General features: G+C 40.6%; 1 long non-coding RNA gene across 2 annotated transcripts; it reads left to right on the top strand.

Moving 5' to 3' along the window:
- The first annotated feature begins 15618 nt into the window (after positions 1 to 15618).
- On the top strand, positions 15619 to 16424 carry LOC145106714 (uncharacterized). Of its 2 annotated transcripts, none has more exons than XR_013707641.1 (3): positions 15619 to 16014; positions 16102 to 16145; positions 16224 to 16424. It is a non-coding gene; the product is annotated as an uncharacterized LOC145106714 (long non-coding RNA). The 2 variants fall into 2 exon arrangements; XR_013707642.1 differs by having other exon boundaries at positions 16087 to 16145.
- The last annotated feature ends 1315 nt before the right edge of the window (positions 16425 to 17739 follow it).

Genomic DNA, 17739 nt, shown 5'->3' with positions numbered 1-17739 from the left:
TCCAATGGTTCTAAGAGAACCCTAGCCGATTTTGGTGGTTCTAGCTTCTGTCTCAAAGTCCTCCATTTGTTCATGGTGTTTGTGACTTGTTTGAGGAATCAAACTTGAGGTGCTAAGCTCTTGAATGGCCAACAACTACAAGCTACAAATAAGAGGTATTCTTCTAACTAGTTTTATGATTCATATACCATATTTGTATGCTAGATAGGTTTCATGCTTTGGTTAAATTTTGTTGCATGTATAACTAGAGAAAACTTAGATCCAAAGCATTAGGGTTGTATGTTCAGCATAGGAGTGTTATTGTACTTAAAACCCAACAGAAGTTGAAGTAGGGTTAGGGTTTCCTTGAGATGCAACCTTACGAACGGGTAGGGAGGGTATCGGGTTTAATCTCGTCTCCAGCTCCCAAACTTCATACGAAAATTGACACAATTGGTCCCTCCCCTTCATAATCTTTTCAAAACAAGCCTATAAGTTACCATTCAGCCCTCAGCATTCCAAAGCCCCTTCAATTTAAGTCCAATAATTACCAAACACCCCCTTCCTTCTAAAATTCATTACAAAGCCAATCCGGAACTTACACTTTTAATCCCCAAAATCCAAATTATATCGTTTAACTCTCCGAAACCAGCACTCCGCTAAATATTAAGGATTTAGGGTTAAAAATAAAATAATATGATTTGCATTTCGGGGTTAAGAGTTTATTATTTATTTACTTATTTAATTAAATTTCAAATGGAATGTTACAATTCTCCCCCACTTAAATCAGATTTCGTCCTCGAAATCACCCTTACAATTCCTGACACGCCAAACAGCTTGAACAGCTCGGCCATAACCCTTAGCATACTACAACCTTCCCAAGGCAACCAAAACCAACCCTCACAGGGCTCTACGACCAGAAGATGAATGAATTCCTTGCGACATAATCATATTGCAAGAAGAAAGCGTGTGTATGTTGTATGAGTTTCGTTTGGCCGAAAAAACCAAGAAGGCCACCACCACCACCGTGAGGTGGATGCTGCCACCACGTACCACCATCGGCCGCCACTAGGGTGGTTGTGTGTGTGTGTTTGTATTAGTGTGTGTGTTATTTGGGGTTTTGCTTTGTAATACTGTAATTGTGTCAGAATAATAATAAGAAAACTCAAAACCACCACCGTGAGGTGGTGGCTGCCGCCACCAACCGCCGTGTTGGGTGGCGGTGTGCTTTTGCTTGCGTGTAGTTGCATTTTGGATGCTTGGACAAAAATGGACTAGAAACGCTAACCACCACCGTGAGGTGGTGGCCGCCGCCGTGAGCCGCCAATTGACCACGACTACCGTGAGGTGGTGGCCGCCGCCGTGAGCCGACTAACAAAACCCTAATGGTCCTAATGAAACCCTAATTGATCTAAAGACTTAGTTTTGGGCCTATTGGGTTGTGATTGGGTTGGAAGCCCTAATTAGGGTTTAGAAAACCCTAATTTTGGATATATGGATTATGGGTTGTCGGGACCCGCATTTTGGATGACCGGATTGGGATTATGTATTAAGCCCGGCCACACTACATGATCTACCCAATAGATTGATGGACTTAATGGATTAAGTCCTTAATGGGTTAAGTGAGAAATACTTAATCCTAATCGTCATTTTATGTGAAAACTCTAATTTCACTTGGGCCTTAATTTGGGCCTTTCTATTGGGCTTTGGTGATTGGGCCAATAATGGGCCATCCAATAATAATCATATGGACCAGAATATTTAGATGGTCTTTAGGTTAAGGCCTATATGAGGGGTTGGGCCCAATTTGGAAAATTAGGCCATAGATGGGCCGTAATTTGGGCCTTGATGGTTATGAGATATTGGGCCATTAGAATGCTAAATGTTTGGACTAGAATAAATGGTTGGGCCTTAGTATAAGACCATGTAAAGGTTTGGGCCCAATTTGGAAAATTGGGCCATATGTTGGGCTTTGACTCATAGTTGACTTTTGGGCCTTTGGATTGGGCCTTGGGCTTGAATAAAGCTAAGTTAGGGGTAAAGCAGTATTTACCCCAAGTATGTACTTATGGTTATGTGTTGGAACCCAATTATTAATTGGGTGTTATTTTGATGTTGACAGATCGGGAATCTGTCATCCAATAGCTACAGTTTTCGTCTGCGGGACTTCAGCAGTGTGAGGTGAGTTACCTTCTAGTACAAGTGGGTCTACGGCGACAATGTCGGCCCACTAGTAGGAGTTATTTGATTAGATGATTGTCTTTGTGATAATTATCTAAGTTTGCTACTGCTTGATATGTTTTATGTGCTAGCGTGATATGATGTTATGTGATAGTGATAGTTGGGGGAATAGTCCCCGCGTCACGGTCGTAAGGACCGAAGGGTAAGTCGGGCACCCCAGAATTGTCTGGCAGTATGTTTATGTTATGTTATTATATGGTAGTAGTAGTAGGGGTGAAATAGTCCCCGTAGCCGGTTCAGATAAATCGGAGGGTAGGTCGAGCACCCCAAATGGCTTGACATGGGTAGGTCAGGCACCCCAGAATTGCCTGGCAGGGTAGGTCGAGTACCCCATAATGGCTTGACATGGGTAGGTCAGGCACCCTAGAACTGACTGGCAATATGTTTTTTATGTGGTATGTGGTATGATGGGGGAACTCACTAAGCTTCGTGCTTACGGTTTACAATTTTGGTTTCAGGTACTCGTTTTCAAAGGAAAGGAGCCGACTTGATCGCAGCCCATCGCACTATGTTTTCCGCACATGAGATCTTTGGGATTGCACTCTGATATTGTTTTATGATAACATGTTTTGATTATTGACACTTTGGGTTTGAGATGGGATGTTTTATGGATGTTTTTATACTATTGGTTTATGAGTTATTAAACTAAAAATGAAATTTTTGGTCTTGAATTTTGGGATGTTACAAGTTGGTATCAGAGCCTTGGTTTGAGGAATTCGGACACACTCTCGGGTGTGTCTGGACTCAAACTGAGAACTTGGTATGAAAATTTTCAAAAAGAAAAATGACTTTATAAAAAGAATTTTGAATAGAATTTGAAAAGAGAAAAGAACTTTGAAAAGAACAAGGTGTGTGATGCGTGCAATCAGCCGAGGTCAAGTAAGTTTTCCCCAAGATACCCATATATGTTATGTTATGATATGATATGATTATGAGAACTGCATGCTAGATTAGGGCTAAGGATCTAGGAAGGATGCCTTATGTGCCTACTGTATGTGCTTGTAGATTTGCATGCTAGTACTGATCATTCAGTGATAGGATATCCTGTTTAGGTTATGCCTGATTGTATGAGTCTTCAAATCACATGATAGTATAGATTCCTGATTAGAGGATATAATGGTTTGATTGGAGTATGATGGTTAGATTTTCCATTGTCTGAATGCTGTTTCTTTGGTGCTTTGTGGGACTCTCAGTGATGTTAGTTAGCTACTAAGTGAATATGCTAAGTCACATGGGACACAGGCCGGATAATCTCAGAGTGATGGACTTGACCCTATTGTACAACTCTTTCTTAAGTCCAACCATTCTAGGGATGGGTATTTTACTCGAAGGATTATCTGATCTTTGTTGCATGTGGCTATATTCATGAGGTAGCTAGTTGACATTACTGGGAATCTTTTAGCAGCTGAGGACTGGGTGGTTTGGGAACCTAGGAAAGCCTAGGATATTGTTTCAGTGGGTTAGTAGTGAGGTTTAGTGAGACTTGGGTGTATCGGATTGAGGAAGTGACATCGAGGATCCAGGAGGATTGCTGTGGAAAGTATGGATAGGTGTGGAAGGTAGTATTGGGCATGTACTACTGAAAGCACAGGATCCATACTCGAATCGGTGAGAGTCGTGGAGAATCTGAGAAGCTTCGGGGAGGAGTTTGTGACTCGGTTTGGGGTTAGAGGATGTTCCAGCTGTTGCAGCTCAGCCATTGGCAAGTGAGCTAGTGAGCGTGACAGGGTGTGAAACCCTGGAGGATATGACTTCTAAGACCGAGGATGCGAGATCGATTTGGAGCACTTTGACAAGAGAGGGTCGTGCCAGGTGTATATAGTAGGGGGGGTCCCGGAGAGAGACCCAAGACTTCTGATCATCGGATCAAAGGCCAGCAAGGCCGGAGTCAGTGAAGCACGTGCGGGAAAGTACACAAGCGAGTTTGACATTCCAAGGGTTTAGGATGCTATAAGGGTAGTGGAGTTGGTCATGTCAGAAAAAGCTGATCAAGATCCTCCAGATGTTGTGGGTATGTCATCTTCTACTGCTACTAGATGGAGGTTGGGAATACGTATCGCTTTGGAATTATGAGTGAGTTTGGATAAGTTAGAGCTCGGGTCGGTTTTCTACTACTATTTGGGTTATCAAGGATTATTTATGCCATCCTGCATGCTGAAAATTCCTTGATGAACCCACAGAGGGACGCATCTTGCGGAGTGGGTTCCGTGTGTACCGTTATCATTCTGGATCTTTGTCCGGATCTGTGCAGGAGTATTATTAGAGGATATTCGTTCAGGTTTAGAGCAATAGTTCTCCAGTGAAGTCGGCGTTCAATGGTTCTATCATGGTCCAGGTATGGTCGACAATTGTCTATGGATGAAATTTGGAGTTCAAGGCACTACCGTTGCTAGGGAAGGACTGGTAGCATGAAGATAGTGGAGTCAGTTGCGAGTGTTAGACGCATGGGTGTTCGGTGATTGGATGTTCAAGAGAATTGCATTTCTCGCATGTGTCGCGTTCGGTCAGAGTTCAGTAGTGCTGCGAAATTTGTAGTGGGAACGAGGATTCGTCAGCCAGAGTGAAGATTAAGGCCTTCAGTTGACAGCATGGAAGATGGATTGAGGTGTCAGACTGGACTAGATCTCAAGGGTACTCTTCACGATTTCAGAGGATCGGCGATCTTAGGGTTTAACTGGTAATTGATCGCTAGCATTGGTAAGCACAGATTGACGTCATCAACGGATTATTGGAAAGCAAGAAGGACCAGGGATCCTTCAATTCTCATGTGCCGTGAAGACTTAGTTGAAGCTAAGTGGGGGAGAATCGATCGGGTTCTTAGGACAAGTAATAGGTGTGAAACTATGATGAGTTTCGCATCCTCGTCAGGACGGAAGGCGGTCGAGTGGCCGTCTAGGTTGAGGATTGGGTGAGTTGGGAGTTTCTAAAACGTTCCAAATTTTGGTACGTATTTTCCCTTGGCAATAGATAGCAGGTTTCAGAAACTATGTTAGGGCTCCAGTTAGGACTCAAGTTCATTTGAGTGTTAGGTCGAGTGCGTGTTCGACCCAGTATGGAAAGTGTTGTAAGACTACGGGGGTAGCCGTAGCATTCACTAATAGTCAGATAGTATGAAAAGTGTTGTAAGACTACGGGGGTAGCCGTAGCATTCACTAACAGTCAGATAGTATGGAAAGTGTTGTAAGACTACGGGGGTAGCCGTAGCATTCACTAATAGTCAGATAGTATGAAAAGTGTTGTGAGACTACGGGGGTAGCCGTAGTATTCACTAACAGTCAGATAGTATGGGAAGTGTTGTAAGACTACGGGGGTAGCTGTAGCTTTCACTAACAGACAGTTAGCATGGAAAGTGTTCTAAGACTGTGGGGATAGCCATAGCATTTACTAGCGATCAGATAGTGATAGAGTGTTGTAAGTCTGCGGGTGTAGCCGTATCATTCACTAGGTTGGAAGATAGCATGAGCGCATTGTTAGGATGCGGAAGGAACAGTAATACTCACCAGTTCAGGTGTAGCAGTGAGGGCGTGGCTAATACACAGATTGATTTACGGATTTCCTTAGATGAATTAGACCTGTTTGAGCCAGTGATAAGACCGTTGGAACGCCACAACAGATATGAGATCAAGGAAGCAATGGACTGCTTAAGGTTGTTTGTGATATAAGGCTACCATTGGTCATGTAGCAATCACTCTTAGCCTTGGATTTGGAGACGTCAGGAGTCGACGCATGGACCATATCGGTTGGATCAGGAGGTTGTTAGAGTCATAGTGGTAAGATAACTAATGGCAACTATTGACAGACAAGACTTTCGTTCAGAAGTCACGTGAAGCGACTGCGTGTGGGTCTTTTGGTTCCGCAATCGGGTCAGAACATGGTGTTTCAGATGACTGACAAACGAATTGAGACCAGGGAGGGATAAACGAATTGGATTCAACGATAATGATTCAGTATGAGTGGTCTATCAGAGATTCAGGCCATCTCAAGACAGCAGATTTCAGACGGAGTAGATGTGATCTTGTTGCGAGGAATTCGTTCACCTGCCGATTTTAGTGCTTTGCGAAGATTGGACACGGCTACCCTGGGAACGGTAGGGTGTGCCCAGGATGGTGACCAAGTTACTAGAGTGGTTGGGCGTGTAAGGAATGGTAAGGAATGATTTCGAGGACGAAATCAAATTTAAGTGGGGGAGAGTTGTAACACCCCGTTTATTAAATAAATAAGTAAATAAATTACTGATTGTATAGTAGCCCTAAAATCAATAATTATATAGCAAGGTGTTGGTCTCGAGGAGCTAATTGTCATAATTTTAGAGATTGGGGTTAAAAGTGTAAAATTTGGATTCAGGTTTATAACCCGCCACCCTCGCCATGCCAAACCGTAACCCTAAGGATTCATCATCCGCCACTTGGTTCACCAGGCGCCACCACCCCAAGTTCCCTCATGTTTTCCGACCAGATGAAGTCCCGAGCAACCGCCGCATGCTGCCTCACCATCAAGATGCCATCGTGCCTTTGCTGCCGGTAGTGTCATGCACGGAAGAAGGAACCACCTTGAGCGACACTAAGGCTGCCAGAGATGACGTCAGGGAAGTGTTGCTGGCTTTCTCGAATGATCCTCCTCCTCCTCCCATTTCTTCTCAGTATCGGCTAACTCGTGTTGTCGCCGCCGCCATCACTCCTTGCGGTTGTATCATCTTCTTGAAAAACACATCCGGTCGTCGTTACCGTTAGGATGGTGGCTGTGGGTATGTGTTGTAATGCTTCTCAGTGATTGCGATGTGGATTCGCATGCGTATGGGCTCTCTGTCGAGTGAAGCTGTGAAGAACCACCATGGCAGCCGTCCATGGTGGCTGTTGTTGTCAAACCGCCATTGGCTGCTGTTGTTGCTGCCATCTAGTGCCATCGCTGCCGTCGTACGCCGCCAGGTGGGTGGATTGGGTTCATCTTGCAAGAAGAAAGTGTGTGTATGTGTTGTATGTCTTTCGTTTGGCCGGAAAAACCATGAAGGCCACCACCACCACGTGCCACTGTCGGCCACCACTAGGGTGGCTGTGTGTGTTTCTATTAGTGTGTGTGTGTGTCTTATTTGGAGTTTTGCTTCGTAATACTGTAATTGTGTCAGAATAATAATAAGAAAACTCAAAACCACCACCGTAAGGTGGTGGTTGCCGCCTCCTGCCGCCACCAACCGCCGTGTTGGGTGGCGGTGTGCTTTTGCTTGCGTGTAGTTTCTTTTTGGATGCTTGGACAAAAATGGGATAAAAACCCTAACTGCCACCGTGCGGTGGTCGCCGCCGCCGTGAGCCGCCATTGACCACCACTACCCGAGGTGGTAGTGGGTGGTGCCCGACTAACGAAACCCTAATGGGCCTAATGAAACCCTAACTGATCTAAAGACTTAGTTTTGGGCCTGTTGAATTGTGATTAGGTTGGAAACCCTAATTAGTGTTTAGAAAACCCTAATTTTGGATATATGGATTATGGGTTGTCGGGACCCGCATTTTGGATGACCGGATTGTGATTATGTATTAAGCCCGGCCACACTACATGATTGACCCAATAGATTGATGGACTTAATGGATTAAGTCCTTAATGAGTTAAGTGAGAAACACTTAACCCTAATCGTCATTTTATGTGAAAACCCTAATTTCACTTGAGCCTTAAGTTGGGCCTTTCTATTGGGCTTTGGTTATTGGGCCAATAACGGGCCATCCAAGAATAATCATATGGACTAGAATATTTAGATGGGCTTTTGGGTAAGACTCATATGTGGGGTTGGGCCCAATTTGGAAAATTGGGCCATAGATGGGCCGTAATTTGGGCCTTGATGGTTATGAGATATTGGGCCATTAGAATTGTAATGTTTGGACTGGAATAAATGGTTGGGCCTTAGGATAAGACCATGTAAAGGTTTGGGACCAATTTGGAAAATTGGGCCATAGGTTGGGCTTTGACTCGTAGGTGACTCTTGGGCCTTTGGATTGGGCCTTGGGCTTGAATAAAGCTAAGTTAGGGGTAAAGTAGTATTTACCCCAAGTATGTACTTATGGTTATGTGTTGGAACCCAATTATTAATAGGGTGTTATTTTCATGTTTACAGATCGGGAATCTGTCATCCAGCAGCTAGAGTTTTCGTCTGCGGGACATCAACAGTGTGAGGTGAGTTACCTTCCAGTAGAAGTGGGTCTACGGCCACAATGTTGGCCCACTAGTAGGAGTTATTTGATTAGATGATTGTCTTTGTGATAATTATCTAAGTTTTCTACTGCTTGATATGTTTTATGTGCTAGCGTAGTATGATGTTATGTGATAGTGGTAGTAGGGGGAATAGTCCCCGTGTCACGGTCGTAAGGACCGAAGGGTAGGTCGGGCACCCCAGAATTGCCTGACAGTATGTTTATGCTATGTTATTATATGGTAGTAGTAGTAGGGGTGAAATAGTCCCCGTAGCTGGTTCAGATAAACCAGAGGGTAGGTCGAGCACCCCAGAATGGCTTGGCATGGGTAGCTCAGGCACCCGAGAATTGCCTGGCAGGGTAGGTCGAGCACCCCAAAATGGCTTGACATGGGTAGGTTAAGCACCCCAAAATTGTTTGGCAGTATGTTTGTCATGTGGTATGTGGTATGATGGGGGAACTCACTAAGCTTCGTGCTTACTGTTTACAGTTTTGGTTTCAGGTACTCGTTTTCAAAGGAAATGAGTCGGCTTGATCGCAGCGCATCACACTATGTTTTCCGCACATGAGATCTTTGGGATTGAACTCTGATATTGTTTTATGATAACATGTTTTGATTATTGATACTTTGGGTTCGACATGGGATGTTTTATGGATGTTTTTATACTATTGGTTTTATGAGTTATTAAACTAAAAATGAAATTTTTGGTCTTGAATTTTGGGATGTTACAACACAGAAACTGTCTGAAACAGTAGGTTGCCTTCTGGTTTCTTCCAAAATCCCCTGATTCCTCCCTGGTCCCAATTCGTCAGCCAGTTATCCGAAATACTGGGTTCCATCCCGGTTTCTGAGCCAAAAGACTTCCACACAATCGCCTCACATGACTGTCGAACGAAGTCCTCATCTGTCAGTAGTTGCCATTAGTTATTTTGCCACTATGGCTCTAACGACCTCCTGATCCAACCGATCGGGTCCATACGTCGAATCCTGACGTCACCAAATCCAAGGCTAAAAGTGATTGCTACATGACCAAGGGTAGCCTTATATCACAAACGACATTAAAAGGTCCATTGCTTCATTGATCCCATGATTGCAGTGGTGTTCCTACGGCCTTATCACTGGATCAACCAGGTCTAATTCATATGGGGAAATTCATAAACCAATTCGTGGATTTGCCACGCCCTCACTGCTGCACCTGAATTAGTGGGTACTACTGTTCCTTTCACGATCTAACAATACTCCCATGCTATCTACCAACCTAGTGAATGCTACGGCTACATCCGCAGTCTTACAACACTCTAGCACTATCTTCCAACCTTGTAAATGATGCGGCTACACCCGCAGACTTATAACACTCTAGCAGTATCTGCCAACCTTGTGAATGCTATGGCTACACCCGCAGACTTACAACATTCTAGCACTATCTGCCAACTTTGTGAATGCTACGGCTACACCCGTAGACTTATAACACTTTAGCACTATCTTCCAACCTTGTGAATGCTACGGCTACACCCGCAGACTTACAACACTCTAGCACTATCTGCTAAGCTAGGTCCCACCACCAATTCAACTATACCCATCCTAGGTCGAACACGCATTCGACCTAACACTCAACTGAACTTGAGTCCTAACTGAACCTCTAACCTGGTCCCCGAAACCTGCTATCCGATGCCAAGGAAAGCGTGGACCAAATGTTGGAACGTTTTCCGAACTCCCAACTCACACAATCCTCAACTTGGACGACCACTTGACCGTCTTCCTCCCTGACGGGGATGTGAAACTCATCCTAGTTTCACACCTATTTTTGCTTCTGAATACCTGATCGATTCTCCCCCACTTAGATTCGACTAAGTCTTCACGGCACGTGAGAGTTAAAGGTTTCCCAACCGGGTTGACTCAGTCAGTACATGGGGCAAGCTCCTCGTGTATGCTGGGCGTAACTCGCAGTTGACCGAGGATCAGGACGCTAACTTCGTACGCTCAGTGTACCCTTCGGTACGCCCTGCGTACGAGGCTGCTTTCCAACCTCCTAAATAAGTGATTAATCCCTTAAGAACTTGTGTCCAAACTTCAGATCGAAGTCACAAACGATGTTCTAAACCATAAAGTTTCCACCTTTATGGTCTTGCATGGCTATTAAGTCCCAAACTCCAAAAACTTTAGTGTCTTAAGCCATTAAGACCCTCTAGCACTTGCATGGAGGGAAACTAGTGTCCAAGAACCCAGCTTTATGACTTAACACCCCTTAAAACCTCTGAAAGGACAACTCAAATCCCTTGGAGTACCTTCTACTCACAAAGACCAAGTTTGGGACCAAAAAGGCAACAACTTGAGTAAAAGCTAGATCCATGAGATTTCTACATCAAGTTTGAAACTTTTTACCTCCACAAGGTGCACAAGGGGGACAAGATGCTGGATCCAAAGCCTTGAGTGAAACACCACCACTTCAATGCTCTCCCTTCTACTCCAAAACCTTCAAAAGGGCACCAAGAATGGCTCAACAAGCTTTACAATGCACAAACACTCTTTAGGGTTTCGAAATGAAGAGGGAGACTGATGAGAAGAAGGTACATGAGGCCATATATGCCTTGGAATCTTAGTATATCAAATAAAGATGTAGTTAATGTCTCTTTCACCCAATATTTTCATTTTAGGTTCGGTTAGTCTCATAACTACCCAATAGCCAAAAACTTTAAGATATCCAAAGTTTGGTTTTTTTTATACCAAAGTTCATGGAATTATTTTTTCCCTTTTTTTTAAACCCTACTAAATATGTAGAAAGTTGTTAACACATCTTCTTCCCATAATCCATCACTCAATCCCGAATATGACATCATAGATTTTAACATTTTGTTAAGAATTCTATTTTTCTTTTCTAATATTCCATTTCTTTCAAAATTTATACGAAGACTGCATAAACTTCACAATCTTCTTTTTTATTTAAATTAATTGCCTTAACAACATATGCAATAGGTTTAGGGTTAGTGAACATGAAGAAGAAACTTGAATAAACATAAGAAATGGAAACTACCAACCAAAAAGGTAAGTGGTGATTGTAAACGCAGAGAGGTCTTAACTACATTCAAAAGAAGGATCGATCGGCACCAATCGTTTCAATAATTTAGGAACATATGGGAGTGGTGGTATGATATGTACAACGGAAATCGTGGATGAATACAAAAGGGTGGACGACACGTCGGGGAGCTAGAGGAGGGGAGCACGACTCGGAATTCCGGAAGGTGAAGCCTATCTGCATAACGGAACATGAACATTTTTTAATCGATGTTGATATTCATGGTGTCCTTTAATTAACAGGTGGCGTCATGTAAACCAGATGAAATTCCTATAGGCGGCAGGAGGAAATTAGGGTTTTTAAATATAACAATGATTTAAAAAATTACGAACTATTATATGCGATCATACTTTTAGCACATCTCCTCTCAAATACATTTCACTTTTCAGTTTTGGTATTGTAACGTGTTAAATCTCACATCGTTGCTTGCTTGTATATATGTACAAATCTTTTACACGTATATTTCATGAGAAGACATCAAACAAATATAAATTACGTAATGGGCTATTTTTATTATATTCAATTGATTATTTCATATATTTGCACGATCATTTATGTACCAATGAATTGGTAATGACGGAAGAATATTGATATACATAAAATTGAAGATCTAGCTAGCTAGGAGGGCGGAGGCTGTAGGGTTGTTTGCGATTCAACTAAATCAGGCTACATTATTATTATTATTAACTCAAATGAAATTATTACAATTCAATGGTGACGATTATAGATACAAAAAAAAAAAAAAAAAAAGCGGTGTAGGTTCAATTAATATAAACCCAGCTTTTCCAACGAACCAATGTCTTCATACAAGCATAGGAATGGGCAAAAACGCCTATATATATCGTCACCTTGCACAACATTTTCTTGCACCAGTAACCATTGCAATCACATAGAAAGGAAAACACAAGTTTCTTACTCAGTACTCGTATTTTTGAAAAATGGCTAGAATCGTAATGATGGTCTTATGTGTAGTCGTTACTTGCATGGTGGTGGCGGAAACCTATGCTCAGGCTATTACCTGTGATCAGGTGGTTAGTGACTTATCGCCATGCTATGGCTACTTAACAAATGGCGGTGCTGTGTCATCGGCATGTTGCAGTGGGGTTGAGGCACTCAATAGCGCTGCAAATTCAGCCTCTGCTCGTCAGACTGCATGTAGCTGCTTGAAGAGTGCTTACTCATCCAACTCCGGCATCAATCTCTCTAACGCTGCCAGCCTTCCCAGCGAGTGTGGTGTCAACCTTCCTTATAAGATCAGTCCAAGCACCGACTGTTCCACGTATGTTAAAATATATGTTTATATTTGTATTTTATCAGTTTTCGTTTATTTTTGCATGAACACGCATAAAACTGTATTGACGTGGTTTGACATATGGTGATTTCTGTAGGGTGGAGTGACGCGGAGATTCTTATGCATGTTTGGAAGACTGGAAGCATATATATCTAATTTACAATAAATATCGAGAGCATTGTATAACTGTTAGACATATATGACTGTATGTGTCTCTTTAGTATGTACCGGCCTTAATTTCACTTCAAATAATGTTCTTGTAATTGCAATTTAATTAATAGACGAATATATAATACTCAGAATACGCATATAACTTATACCAAATATGAAACTTATCTTGACATATATTTAACATATATGGTTAAGATCAATGGTACGGTGGATTAAAAAAACTGTTTCTATTCAACACAACTATAATAAAGAGTTGCAAATTCAAAATTTTGGAGAAAGACTTTAAAGAGAGAAGAATTACAGGAATAGGAGGAGCACTTTGTGAAGGAAGATAAGAAACTTTTATTGATCACTCGATCAAGTGTACATCAGAATTATGTACAACATGTATATAGGGGCCAAACATCGCAGATTCCTTCAAGTGAACCACATATAGCACACTTTCAAGGCAGACTTTCTGGACAGCCATAATCGTTTCATCTATATCCTTAATTACTAAATTAACCCTAATAAATATTAATCTTAATTTCAAACACACCCCCATTATGCCCTTTTAACACATCACCACGCTTGAGTTTTGCTTTGCTGTCATATTATATATAACATAAAAGCTTGGGAGCAGTGACTTTTTTTTCTCTTTCTTCTGCTGCCACTGAACTTTACCTTTTCATAAAAAACCCCCAATTCTTCTCTTCTTCCCTTTCCTTCTCCGCCTTGCCCCCTCAATACAAATTCGTTCGCTTTTCTCTATTTCCTTAACTTTCCTGCGATGAGCGACTGGTGCTCCGATTCATCACCCCACCTCCTCACCACCGATTACGGCCCCTGCTCACCTAGACGGTACCGCCGCCTCATCGGCTTCTTCTGCTTCATTCTTCCACCGATCGGTGGGTATTCCTGGCTCGATTCTTCCAAAACCCACCGCTTCCACAATAACCAACAAAACGTTTACGTATTCTGTTTCTGCCCTCTCTTTCTTATCTTGCATCTGCAAATTCACCATGTCGCATGCCATGTATCATCAATTTGGGAACCGGAAGACGTGGTGCTGTCGTTGATGGATTTATTCCGCCGCCGTCGATGTTTTCTTCCAAACCTCCTTAATAGGTTATTCCTGATTTGACTAATGTTATATACTTATGTAGAATTTATAAGCTGCATTGTTATCTGTTGCTTACTACTATTTGATATTATTTTTATAATTGTGTTTTTTTTGGATACCTTTTCAGCTTTTCATCAAGTTTTTACGTATTTTTTCTTATTGATATCACATAATATGTTACTAATGAAAGTATGTTACTATTTCCTTCTGCAGGTTTTACGATTCATCATGCAACAAAACCCGAAGAAAAAATGAAAAAATGATTATCCATGATGACAAGGGACTGCAATTGTTTCTATAAAATCATGGTTTCTGCTTCTTTCAAAATAAACATTCCAAATTACTTTTGGACACAAGAAATAACAATCTATTTTGATGGCAAAATACATAAAAGCTACTATATTTTGGTCTTTTTTGTACATAAGTATATGAATATGATGTTTCCTCAAATCAAATCACTGCTCTATCTATCCTCGATCCTCATTACAGTTTTTTTGCTGTTCAAATTGATTTATGAATGGTTAAATCAGTCAACCAAATTCCATTCCGATTTGAACCAAACCAAGTTACAATTTGATTATCAAAACATTTTAATATATATATATATATATATATATATATATATATATATATATATATATATATATATATATATATATTGAGTATAAACAGTTTGAGTTTTGAAGTTTAAATCCATTTTGCAACAACAAAACTAACAAAACAGGGTTGTAATGGTGTGCGTTATTTCATTGCTCGGTTCCCCAAATCAGCTTACATCTCCCCTGAACATTATCTATATTCAGATTCGTTTGTGAAACGAACTATTTCTTCAGCATATTGAAAGCAAATGCTTGAAGATACTTGTAAGATAATAAAAGGATGGTTGTGATGGGTTTTTAAGTTTTGAACACCAACTGCTTGACAAAACTCCTCAATGAAAAATCTAAACTCCTCAATGAAAAATCTGGTCAAGATTGTGTTTCTACTTGGTAAACTGTATCATCTATCTCTTCTTTTACATTAAACTTATATTTGTTTCTACCCTGTGAAAAATTTAAGTGGGTGAATTCTTGGATATGCTTATCCAGACAGGATGACTCTATGAAATTAATCGGATGACTATGAAATTAATAACCTTGAATTCATCTTACAAGCCTTGGTTATAGGTGGATGTGAACGAGGCTTCCACATACATTGTTATGCAGGTCAAACATGAGTTTTTCCTTCTTTTTTTTTTTTTTTTTTTGATATTTATCATTTGTAAATATTGCATTTTTTTCTTTTTTCTTTTTGATGTTAAGGAAAAGATGGAAAACGTGAATTTTTTTTATGCATCAGATGAATAGATGTTTTTATGTTTATACTTTATACATTATTTGCCTTCTTTTTGCAGCTATTTGAGATGAAGGTTTGAGTTGCAACTTTTCAGCAGGTAAGAAGTATTTTTTAAGTAAATTGACGAAATTAGAAATGAGCTTTAGTAGCAAAAAAAACTAATTATATTATGCCCCCTGCTCATTTAAAAGTTTTTTTCAACGTTTTTAATTTTATGTTGTTTTTTAGGTTCATATTTTTGTCGTAGAAAGAAAAATTGATTGATTGTGCAACGCTCTTTGACTTTTAGTGGCAATCGTATACGCTAAAACACATGGTCTCATATTCATCTTATGTTGATGCTATGAGGCGATAATTGATTGTTTGGCTAATAAATATGTCAGAGAGGGTGTTTTTCAGCATGCAATTCGTCAACGATTTCTTGGTTTGCATAAATTTTAAAGCTTTTGTGTCAAAAATAAATTGTATATTCTAAAAGTTTTTTGTTTTATTTTATTGCAGTTTCAGCAGACATAGGCCATGGAATTCACCCCAATTTCATGGAAAAACACTAAAAACACCATTGCACAGAATTGAACAAACGCCTTGTGATAAAGAACTATGCAAACCAAGACAAATGCTAAAACCTATAGCCTTGCAACTCAGGTGAGACTATATTTTGTAAATTTACAATGATTAATTTTTTTTTATTTTCTAATAAAAAGGATTTATATGTAGGATTTTATGGTAAAGGACGAAGCAATTCATACAAACCATTCATCTTCCAACCACTACAGGTATAATATTTTTTCTATTGTTTATAAATTTGAGCAGGTTTTAACAATTTAAGCAATACATTTTCGTTTCTTTTTCAGTGATAAAGGGTAATTTCGGAATACAAAATTCACCAACGGATTCCATTCCGAAATCCGAATGGCAAAATTACTTCTTTGGCAACACTTTTGGAACCGAGTTGAAACCGTAGATAAATTTGAAGATTTTTCAAAATCTTTCATAGACGAGGAAGATGAAGAACGGAACCTCCCACCCCAGTTTGCACAAACCAGAATGGAATTAACCCCTTTTTGTCAACATCAAATAATCACTAACTCTGTTCAAGAACATGGTGTGGATTTTGGTAAAGCCATTCAAGTATCTTTTATCTCTCAATGCCCAACAGAATATCAAAAACCCAGTCTACCAAATTCGGTAAATTACACAAATACCCCTTAACTATTTTTTTAAAGACTTTGGGCTTATGATAAAGTTTATATCTTCTTACTTCAAAACATGAAAACCTGATTGAGTGTTATTCAAGTGGGTCTGAAGATGATTCTGGGAGAATTTAAACATTACTAAAATGTTGTCTTTACCTTCCACAATCTTTAAATTTTCAGGAAACATTTGGGTTTACTGCAGGATTAGACCTACATTTCATTTAGAACTGACACAAAGAACGTGATTTATTACATTGGAGAAGATAGGTCATTAGTGGTTTTAGAGCCTTTAAAACATCATAAAGATGGAAAAAAGTTGTTTCGAACCGCGTTTTGAGTCCAACCGGTACTCAAGGTAATAATAAAATTCAAACATTTTTCCACAATTAGAATCTTCTGTTGACTAATGTTTTGACTATTATCAGAGGAGGTTTTTTGCTAACAAGAGAAAAAAAACGAACACAGCGCTAACGGCGCGCATGATTCCCTTCTAGTTACTCTTGTTTCTTAAATTAGGTACACTATTGTATCACTACAAGAAATCATGGCTTTAGCGGCGACACAATTACCGGCGACGTTGGCTTTTAGCGCGACGCAACCATTTGTCGCCGCTAAAAGCTTGTGTCGCCGTTAAAGGCTTTTCACCCAAATCCGCGTTATCCCATTCTGATAGACCTCAGCCGTTCGATCGAGTATCTAATCTAACGGTTGTGGCATTTTATCCGCACAAAACCAATACCGGCGACATTGTGTCGCCGCTAAAGGTCGAAAACGTCGCCGCTAATTGTGCTATAAAAAAAGACGCGGTACCCTTCCCTCCAGATAGTCGCCGCTGTTAACATTTGTCGCCGGTAAAGCCTTTATTGTCGCCACTAAAGGCGCGCGCAGATAAAAAGAAAACAAATTACGCATTCTTCACTTTTCCTTCCTGTGTTCGATGAAAGACGCATTCTGGTTCGTTCTTGCCCTATTTTTTGCGAGTTATCGTCGATCCCAACAAGAAATCTCCCCAACATTGTGAGATTAGGGATCAAATGTGTTTAGGGCTTCAATTAAACGGGTTTAACTCATGAAAACAGCAAATTACTAGCTTTATTTCGGGTAAAAAGGTAACTTCAAGTTCTTATATCTCTTTGTCTTTCTCTTTTAACATTGATTTCTAGCTCCATTTGAT

Source organism: Lactuca virosa, chromosome 1 (genome assembly GCF_052849685.1).
Source record: "Lactuca virosa cultivar CGN04683 chromosome 1, Lactuca_virosa_CGN04683_v6, whole genome shotgun sequence".
Classification (NCBI taxonomy): Eukaryota; Viridiplantae; Streptophyta; class Magnoliopsida; order Asterales; family Asteraceae; genus Lactuca; species Lactuca virosa.
Note: the sequence above shows the minus strand (reverse complement) of the source record. Positions and strands in the feature narration are given on the sequence as shown.